This window comes from Saimiri boliviensis, chromosome 14 (assembly GCF_048565385.1).
Source record: "Saimiri boliviensis isolate mSaiBol1 chromosome 14, mSaiBol1.pri, whole genome shotgun sequence".
NCBI classification, from domain to species: domain Eukaryota; kingdom Metazoa; phylum Chordata; class Mammalia; order Primates; family Cebidae; genus Saimiri; species Saimiri boliviensis.
This window is the reverse complement of record NC_133462.1, coordinates 66,683,870-66,694,351: the sequence shown is the minus strand read 5'-3', so window position 1 is coordinate 66,694,351 and position 10,482 is coordinate 66,683,870. Positions and strand designations below refer to the sequence as shown.

Sequence of the window (10,482 nt, the reverse complement as noted above, 5' to 3'; positions counted from 1 at the left end):
AGTATGACAGGATTTCTAATCACATGGCTCAAACAGTTTACCCTTGTCTCTGGCCTGCATTCTTGCTTGCAAGCAGTAGATAGGAACTCCAATTCTTTTACATATAGATGAAACTACCATGTAGAGGAACAGGTTTGAAACGTAAATAGGAAACAAAGGTGCTCTGGAAACCAATTGCAGGGTGGAATCCCTGACCATACCTTGCCACAGCCATCCCTTTAAACCTCACAGCTCCACGTCTGCTGCTGAAGGGGCAAGTTCCCAGGCAGGAGTCTCCTAATGGTAGAGCTGAAATTGTGTGTGTACACTCTGGCTGCCATAGATAGCGTGAAGAAATAACTGGCTTTCCTCAATTTCCATAGTGAGACGTATGGATTGGCTTCTTACTGGCGGCCCCTTAATGAGATCCTCTAAAAATCAAACATGTTGGATGTTAACCAAAGGAGATATATATCCATTATATTAGCACTTATTACTACACGCACCCTAAGTCCTACTTACCTTACTTTTTTTCTGCTTCCCTTTTTATAAGGACTGTTTGGTCACATTTTTTTTTTCTTTCTTTTAATCTTATGGCCTGAAAATGAAAAGAAAAAAAAAAAAGAAAGAAAAGAAAAAACTGTCATTTAAAACTGCAAGTACTTTTGTCTCCCGACAGATGGAGAATTGAATCAATCTTTGAGGCAAATTGCTCCTTCATTTTGGAGGTAAAAAAAAAAAAACCCTACCACTGTTTAACAACACAGCATCCATCCCGAGTACAGATGTTTCTAACAGAGGTATGCCTCTGAAGATTTAGTCAGCTTGTTGAGATAAACGTTTCTTAAGGATAGAAACTGCCCTATGTTGTTGCATTATTGTTTGTGTGTGTGTGTGTGTGTGTGTGTGTGTGTGTGTGTACACAAAAATTCAAGCACTTGCTCCTAGGAAATTTGTGAACAAAGACTCTCAAGACTCAAGAAAAATAATATTTACTGCCAGCAGACAAGAAACAGTAAAAAGGAACTGGAAATAAAATATTGCACACATGGTATTGTTCAAAAGAGAATAACACAGTTTGGAATATATACTTATTTTGGATAATGTTCAGATGTGATTATCTTTTGGAAGCCCTAGGACAAAACCATCATGGGGTGGATTGTGAGCAGGCTCCCCTCAGGAGAAAGAACATCCCCTCATCACCAATTCGGTACCCACTTCATATTGCTGCCCCTGCTTCCATAGCTTCATGCCCTTCTGCATTCAGGAGGCTGAACTCACTGCTGCCGCCCGTTGTGTCTGCCATGACCACAGTGAGAACTGCTCAACCCCTTGCCTCGTGACGTCCTGGCTGCTAGACAGCCTGACATGAGGGTTGCTGAGTTGTGGAGACTGGGCAATGTGCCTGTATTCTAACTGCAAGGCAAAGACAGACTCAGCAAGCCACCAAGGAGCGTTTACACCTCCTTTAGAGGAAGAAGGTCTTTGCCAACACTCCCTCCCCAAGGTGCTAGGAAAGAGTTTGAGTAGGCAAAGTAATAACAAATGCCCACTACACGTTCCAACATCATTTTAAATATGGTATTGTTTTGTAATACAATAAAATGTTAATTAGGTTTGGTACCATTGCCCTCATTTTCTACCTCAGAACCAATAAATAATTATTACTTGATAAATAGGAATTTAAATTTGTTGATGCCCCCAATTTTTAAAAATGTATTCATTCATTTCACTCACCAAGTAAGTACCTATTGAATACCACATCTTTCTTGTGTGTGTGTGTGTTTTTTTAAAGACAGGGTCTCACTCTGTCATTCAAACTGTGGTGTGATCATAGCTCTCTATAGCCTTGAACTCCTGGGCTAAAGCAATCTTCCTGCTTCAACCTCCCAAGTAGGGAGGACTACAGTGCATGCTACCATGACTGGCTAATTAAAAAAAAAAAAAAAAAAAAGATACAGGGGCTCAGCATTTTGCCCAGGCTAGTCTCAAACTCATGGGCTCAAGCCATCCTCCCCGCTCAGCCTCCCAAAGTACTGGGATAACAGGCATAAGCCAATATGCTTTGCTAAATTTTATGTAGTATTTAGAAATAACTTAGGGTTACAAATGCTGGAAAGTTATGTAGAATGCCTTACCTTATGTTATTAAATATTCTAAAATTATTCATGAAAATGATTCGTTCTTTAGAAAAAAAATTACAGTTCTACGTTCTCCCTGAAATTTTGCATATTTACTTTTCTTTGTCAACTCTTTTCATATACCTGATTTTTTAATCTTAAATTCTTATGGAATTATATATGAAATAGCACAAATCTAAAAATTGAGGCAACAGAAAAATATTAAAGTGTTGCTTTTTTAAGAAGAGCTCTAGAAATGGAGTAACAAGAAATGCAGTTCGGTCCAGGACTTGAACTCAGATCCGGAAGAACTAAACGTAATAAACATTTATACAACTCTCCACTTCAAATACGCAAAATACACACTCTTATTAGTACCACATTACACCTACTCTAAAAGTGAAGTAAATCATTCCTTAATAATTGTATAGCATTTCACAGGTTTAAATGAAACATTGGTTGGCTGCTTGTTTGTTATTTTCTTCCCTCATTTCTTCCTGTCTCCATTATTAAGCACAATTATTGGCATAAAAGAGGTTTTCAATACCCATTTTTAGACTGCATTCTAGCCTGGGCAATAAAGCAATACTCCTGTTCTCTCTCCCTCTTCCTCTTTCTTCCTCTCCTTCATTCTTTTTTCTTTCTGTTTCTTTTTTTAAAAAAGAGAGAAACACTGCCCGTAGCATAGACAACCCCACTAAACAAACGCTGCCTGTAGCATAGATAATCACCTTAGAGAAACACTGCCTGTTTCACAGATGAATCCCCATAGAGAAACATTGCCCGTAGCACAGATAATCCTCAAGAAAAAAAAGTCAGACTCTAAAAATCATCCAAATTTTGTAAAAATGTAATCTACATCTAAATGTATATAGTCCAAAGTTTCTCAATCTTGACAAAATTAACATTTTGGGCTGAATAATCCTCTGTTGTGGGTGGCTGTCCTGTGTATTATAGAATGCTTAGAAGCATCCCCGGCCTCTACCCACCAGAGGCCAGGAACACCCACACCCAGTTATGCCAGTCAAAATTACCTAGGAAGGAATCATCACATTTCTAAATTCAGATGGTCCCATTTAAGAAATTAAAAAAAAAAAAGAAATGGAAAGATATCTCCCCTGAATCTCAAATCATATTTCCAAACATTATGTAATGAGCGCATACTATGTAGAAGGAAACATGGTCTAGTTTTAAAACAGACTTAATAAATAATTATAAAATAGGGAACATATTTTATCTTTAGCACTTATATAGTTAACCTATCTCAAACTAAACGTTGCTTATAAAGTAAAGTAGGACACATTTTCATCTCCCTCACTATGGAAAATTGTCCCAGAACCATTTATTGAGGCATCTATGCCTCCCTCTCTGATGTACAAGGGTCACCTCATCATATATTGTGCTGAAATTAAGGCATGATTCTCCATGATGCTCCACTGTACAGTTCAACTTTCCCTGTATTCATTCCAGGCTCTCCAAGCACAGTAACCCTGCTCCAGGACAGTCTTATCTATAGGAGGTCGGATGGGCTTTACCACTCTATCCCAGCAATGTAGGCAGGGAGACCATCTGAAGACATCCCCACAAGGTGGATCTATTTCTGGGTGGGTTCTGAGTCCTCAAAGTGGTCGCCTCTAAAACCAATTATAAATTACTTTTTGTGTTGTGCTTCCCTTCCACTACCCCAAACCTCCATTAAAATCTTCCTAAGTGCTATAGCCTCATCTTGTCTTTCACCAAGGGAGACAAGGCAAGGTATAAGGACGTAGTGAGATGAAACAGTGTGAAGAAGGGCAGCTGTTGGGAGAGAATGCTCTGTAAATAGTTTCATGTTTCTGCAGTCAGCTACCCGAGCAAAGAGCACTGGCACCTGGGCTAAAGGATAATTGAAGAGAAACCCTGAAGGTAGATGCCTCTGAGGAGATGTAGAGATTAATCTCCCTGGAGCTATTTGTTTACATTCCGGGGTGGAGTAGAGACTTCTTCCTCTCCTCTCTAGAGAGGATCTGTTCACATTTCAGAATAAAAACCTCTCTCTTCCTCCCTCCCTCCCTCTCAGTCCGTGTAAGCACCTAGAGGGGAGGATGGACAGATATGTCAGTGACATCTGCATAGACTCTGAGTTTCATAACTGGGGGGTTCCTCCTCTGTGGTGCAAACCTCTGAATGCATAGGTACCTATAGCACTCACTGCACTACCTCATGGAGAGCTAGGGCTTGAGAAACTGATGCAAGCCCTAGCTCTGCGAACAAAAGCTGCTCTGTTTCCTGATCTTGAGATCTTGATAGATGAGATAGAGACAGAGACAGAGAGACAGAGACAGAGATAGAGACCGAGACAGAGAGAGAGATACTACGGTAGGATGACTAGTTAGCTTGAAAATAGGGTAACATCTCCGCTAACCTTTCACAGCTTCAGACATAACAGCAGCTGCAGTCCAAGTAAAACTAATTTGAAGATGATAGAAGATGATCCTGAGTGGATGAAACAGTAGTTCCCAGACCCGAGGAGATCAGAAATCTAAGACTGGATGGTATTGCATCTGCAAGGCATTCAGGACAGATCTGTACTCAAGTGTTTCAGAAATTCTGTGGAGAGAGAAAATTAGTAATAAACTATTTTTTGTAATTAAGGGAGTTGGAAGAGATGAGGTTAGAAAGGCAGGCTGGAGTCACAGGGCCAAAAGGACCAATGTTACATCAGAGAATTTGGACTTTATCCTATAGTTAATATATATTTTTAAGCAATGGTTGGGGGGGGGGGAGAGAGAGGGGGAGAGAGGAGAGAGAGAGAGAGAGAGAGAGAGAGAGAGAGAGAGAGAGAGAGAGAGAGACTTTTAAGATAACTGCCAGCAATGCTCAGTTTAAATTATAAAACATTATACAAGTCTAGGTGACAGATGATGAGGTCTTCAAACAAGGAAGATCTAGCAATTCTAGTTTTCTTTTTCTTAAATTGAAGTTAAAATTAAGATTAGCTTCTCTGCTGATCTAAAATGCATTTGTTCCTGGCTCCAGAATTTGGATTACAGCAAATATACTTCTTTTACTCATCGAAACTGAATATGTAATCAGTTCTCCATTACATATTCTCTTGCTGCATTGTTCCTTATAAGTAAATGTTCAGCAGATTCTTGAGTCAGAACTTTCCCTGAAAGGGTCTTCATACACAGAAGCCATGTATGCCTTCTTTCCTCCTTCCTCCTCCTCTTCCTCCTGTCATTCTGCAGCCCTTGCAGAAAACAAAATGGGAATACCAGAAATGTCTGTTTTCTTCCCTTGTGCATTTCTTTCCTCCTCTTTCTTCTTACTCTCCACCCCCAACTTCTCAGTTTCTTCCTGTCATTCCATCCCTGAAATCTCCCATTTCTACCTGATTGTTGACACTGACAATATCCCTGACTAAAGCCAAGGACAGAACATTTTGAGCTTCTGATGCCTAAACTCCTACGTGTCTGAGTTTCTATCACCTGTTGCTGTTGTCCTTGCATCTCTTCCTCCAGCAAGTTCTGTATAATTTGAGCCCACATCTTCTCTGTTCCCTGACTCCTGATCCTCTTGGTGTCTGTTTGAGTCCCTGTGGGTTCTACATTCATTCGCTGAGTTTCCTGCTTCTCACTGCTGGTATCCACAGAGGCTTCACTCCAGGAAGCACTCAACCCTCAGAGAAAAGATCAACTTACCCTCATAATGACCATGCCTGGTAGGCATAAAAAAGACTCTTATCTCCAACTTACAGATGGAAAAACTAAGTGACAAAGACATGAAGTGCCTTATTTCAGAGCTGCTTGATTAATTAGTGACAATGCCAGGACAAACACTGCACTGATATTTTTAAATGGTCACCTATTTCTGGTGCACTAATAGCTCTAAATTGACATCCTAACCAGTTAGAAATATTTTTGCTAACCAAAGTCTTCCATTTATATCCAAGGATTTAATTCAAGCTTTCCACAATACTTACAGGAAAAAAATGGCATCCTAACCAGTTAAAAATATTTTTTTCTAACCAAAGTCTTCCATTCATATCCAAGGATTTAATTGAAGCTTTCCACAATACTCACAGAAAAAAAAGCTTAGACTTGCCTACAATACCATGATTCAGATTGCCTTTCTATTTAAAAAAAAAAAAAGTCCCAAAGCTTTGTTAAAACACTTGAGCTACATTTTTCAGACACAACTGGGGAATTTAAACAGTGAGTAGAGTTCAAGATAATGCTTTTTAAAATTATTTCCAACTGTCCAGATAATAGATGGAAAGTGTTTAATGACTGTACTAGCATAATGGAAATAGCTCAATTTCCATATGATTATACATATACAAGAACTGAGAAAACTAAAGCTAAAGAGTATTATTCTTGTATATATATGATTGTATAATCATATTATTATACAATTATATTATTTACTCCTCAAAACATAAATACTTGAATCAATAATTTAAGAGATGAGCACACGGTCTTTGAGCTGAGCGCAGCCTCCCCACAGCCACGGATCCCCGCTTAAGCCTCCTGTCGAAGCCCAGGCCCACTTCGCAGCTTTCTCCCTTTGTCTCATAACCATGTCCACCAATGAGAATGCACATACACCAGCTGCCCGTCTTAACAGATTAAAGAACAAGGGAAAAGACAGTACAGAAATGAGGTGTTGCAGAATAGAAGTCAATGTGGAGCTGAGGAAAGCTAAGAAGGATGATCAGATGCTGAAGAGGAGAAATGTAAGCTCATTTCCTAATGATGCTACTTAACTGCTACAGGAAAACCGCAACAACCAGGGCACTGTAAGTTGGTCTGTTGATGACAGTGTCAAAGGCATAAATAGCAACAACGTGGAAAATCAGCTCCAAGCTACTCAAGCTGCCAGGAAACTACGTTCTAGAGAAAAACAGCCCCCCATAGACAACATAATCCGGGCTGGTTTGATTCCAAAATTTGTGTCCTTCTTGGGCAGAACTGATGGTAGTCCCATTCAGTTTGAATCTGCTTGGGCACTCAGTACCATTGCTTCTGGTACATCAGAACAAACCAAGGCTGTGGTAGATGGAGGTGCCATCCCAGCATTCATTTCTCTGTTGGCATCTCCCCATGCTCACATCAGTGAACAAGCTGTATGGGCTCTAGGAAACACTGCAGGTGATGGCTCAGTGTTCTGAGACTTGGTTATTAAGTACAGTGCAGTTGACCCACTCTTGGCTCTTCTTGCAGTTCCTGATATGTCATCTTTGGCATGTGGTTACTTATGTAATCTTGACTGGACACTTTCAAATCTTTGCCGCAACAAGAATCCTGCATCCCCGTTAGAGGCTGTTGAGCAGATTCTTCCTACCTTAGTTCGGCTCCTGCATCATGATGATCCAGAAGTATTAGCAGATACTTGCTGGGCTATTTCCTACCTTACTGATGGTCAAAATGAACGAATTGACATGGTCATGAAAACAGGAGTTGTGCCCCAACTTGTGAAGCTTCTAGGAGCTTCTGAATTGCCAATTGTGACTCCTGCACTACGAGCCATAGGGAATATTGTCACTGGTACAGATGAACAGACTCAGGTTGTGATCGATGCAGGAGCACTTGCCATCTTTCCCAGCCTGCTCACCAACCCCAAAACTAACATTCAGAAGGAGGCTACATGGACAATATCAAACATCACAGCTGGCCATCAGGACCAGATACAGCAAGTTGTGAATCATGGATTAGTCCCATTCCTTGTCAGTGTTCTTTCTAAGGCAGATTTTAAGACACAAAAGGAAGCTGTATGGGCTGTGACCAACTATACCAGTGGTGGAACAGTTGAACAGATTGTATACCTTGTTCATTGTGGCGTAACAGAACCGCTGATGAACCTCTTAACTGCAAAAGATACCAAGATTATTCTGGTTATCCTGGATGCCATTTCAAATATCTTTCAGGCTGCTGAGAAACTAGGTGAAACTGAGAAACTTAGTATAATGACCGAAGAATGTGGAGGCTTAGACAAAATTGAAGCTCTGCAAAACCATGAAAATGAGTCTGTGTATAAGGCTTCATTAAACTTAATTGAGAAGTATTTCTCTGTAGAGGAAGAGGAAGATCAAAATGTGCCAGAAACTACCTCTGAAGGCTATACCTTCCAAGTTCAGGATGGGTCTCCTGGGACCTTTAACTTTTAGACCATGTAGCTGAGGTATAAATCTGTTGTGTACTATGTTTGGTATTTTTTCTTCCTGTTTATCTACGAAGAACTCTTTCTAAATGTGGTTTGTTATGGTAGCACTTTTTACACTGAAACTATACTTGAACAGTTCCAACTGTACATACTGTATGAAGCTTGTCCTCTGGCTATGTTTCTTATTTCTATGTGGAATTTCATATCTTGCAGCCTCCTGTAAATAAACATTAAAACTCACCCTTTACTTCACCATGCCTATGTATTGCTTTCTAATTTGGGACCTTTCATGTTGCAAGTGAAGGATAACCTATGCAAACTGATGCGATTAAGCAGAGGCAGTCCTGGTTGCAGTTTTTTAGAAGTATGAATAAAATTTTCCAGAAACCCTCAAAAAAAAAAAAAACACAAAAAAAAGAGATGAGCAAATTCCTAAGAGACAACTTGATTCTTTTCCCAAAGGCATTAAATGCTATTGAAATTCAACCAAAAAGAATTTATGTTGAATTTACATTAATATTTTCAGTTGCTCACATGATCTCTCTAAATAAAAATAGATACCCTTCTTTCTACACCCACCATAGAAATTCTTTCAGTTACTTTCATAAAATGATTCTTGTGTTTTAAATGTTACATATGTATTCAAATAAGAAATAGAAGATAGATGAAATAGAAACGGAAGAAATAGAATAGAATAGAAATAGAAGAATAGATGAAGAATTTTTAGTAGCCCTCTAAGATATAATTTCAATATTCAATTAATGTTTAAATTTTACATGTTTCAATGATATAAATTGGCTCAGTGTACCTTGAATGTAAGAACTGTCATCTGTCTTTAGAGTATTTTTAATTCCAGTCTGTATTTGATCATTAAGTGTTCACACTCATTCCTTCACTCCCATGTTCATCCACTAAATTATGCAAAATGATGAAGCTTTATGTGACATCAGTAAATTCAAGTTCAGCATGGTTTTTTTGTGTATGGTGGTTTCCCTACTTGTGGCTTTTCTTTCTGCTACATATGATGCATGACTGAACATCTGTCGGACACTGCTTCTCAGGGCAAACTAGAGAGATGCCCCTCACGAAGGAAGTCTGCACAGTCTGCCAGCTTGGCCACATCAGACCTGTAGTATCCATAAGCCACACTCAGTGCCTTCTGAAGAGCTGTGCTGGTCTCCGTCATCCATGGAAGCCATTTCCCATTAACTCAGTCCAGTGGAATAGATCCGTCCTTAGTGCACTCTCTTTTTCTTTCCAAGCATCAACCTCTCTCTCCTCATTTTCTCTCTTCTGGAGCCACTTTTACTCCATCTTTCATTGAGCTTAACTTCCCCAACAAAGGCTGTATATCTAAAACTTTTTTTTTTTTTTTTTTTTGTGAAGTGTGGTTGATGGTGCTTTGTTTTTTTCTGACTACTTCTATGGAAGGCCAGTGAAGAAGCAAAGGAAGACGTGAAACTTGATGCTCATTCTTTTTCCTGTTGGTCCCCGACATCCAGCAAATTGTGAATTTGAAAAATGATGGCCACAATTTTCAGAAGTGCTGACAAATTTCATATTGGTATGCAAAAGCTCATCACCCATTAGGGTTTGTTGTTGAATCAGCAGTACTTAGCATATTAAAACAGTACATCAGAACTCAGGCTCAGAGTCTTTATAAATGGGATTAAGGCGGACAAGATCTCCTAAGATCTGAAAAGAAACCTTAGTATGCTCATCTGGTTGGAGTCTACGTGAAGCTCTGATTTTGTCAGGGTTTTTCTACATATAGGGGGCACTGAAGGTGATACAAAGGAAAAAGGAAAGGGATCATCGATTAGTTGATCTCAAAATACGCTGCTGTACGTGACAATCACTGGAAGTGCCCTTTTATCTAGTCAGTTAACATACAAGTCTTATCTAGTGAGTGGATGTGAGAAATTTGCAGGAGGGGCCCTGGAAAAATCTGAAGCAGGTGGTTCTAGGACCACACTTGGAGAAACATTGGCCTAGGTCCCACAATACAAATGCCTGGCTGACCCCCAGGAGAGACGAGAAAGGAAAGGTGCCACTCAGTCTTTCGTGATAATTTACAATCAGCCTTCAATCGGGAAAATAAGAGAGCTGATTTCTCAATCTGCTTATCTTGCAGCATATTTTGTAAATTTTTTCTATGATATAGAGATTCTGGGTGTCAGAATGAGAATCTGTCCCTCTGAACTGACAATAGCTGATAGGTCAAGTCAACTAAAAGTCA

At 39.6% G+C, this 10,482-nt stretch overlaps 1 pseudogene; it reads left to right on the top strand.

Annotated features, from left to right (window-relative positions):
• Positions 1–6,636: 6,636 nt before the first annotated feature.
• LOC101048862 (importin subunit alpha-1 pseudogene) lies at positions 6,637–8,247 on the top strand (annotated as a pseudogene).
• The last annotated feature ends 2,235 nt before the right edge of the window (positions 8,248–10,482 follow it).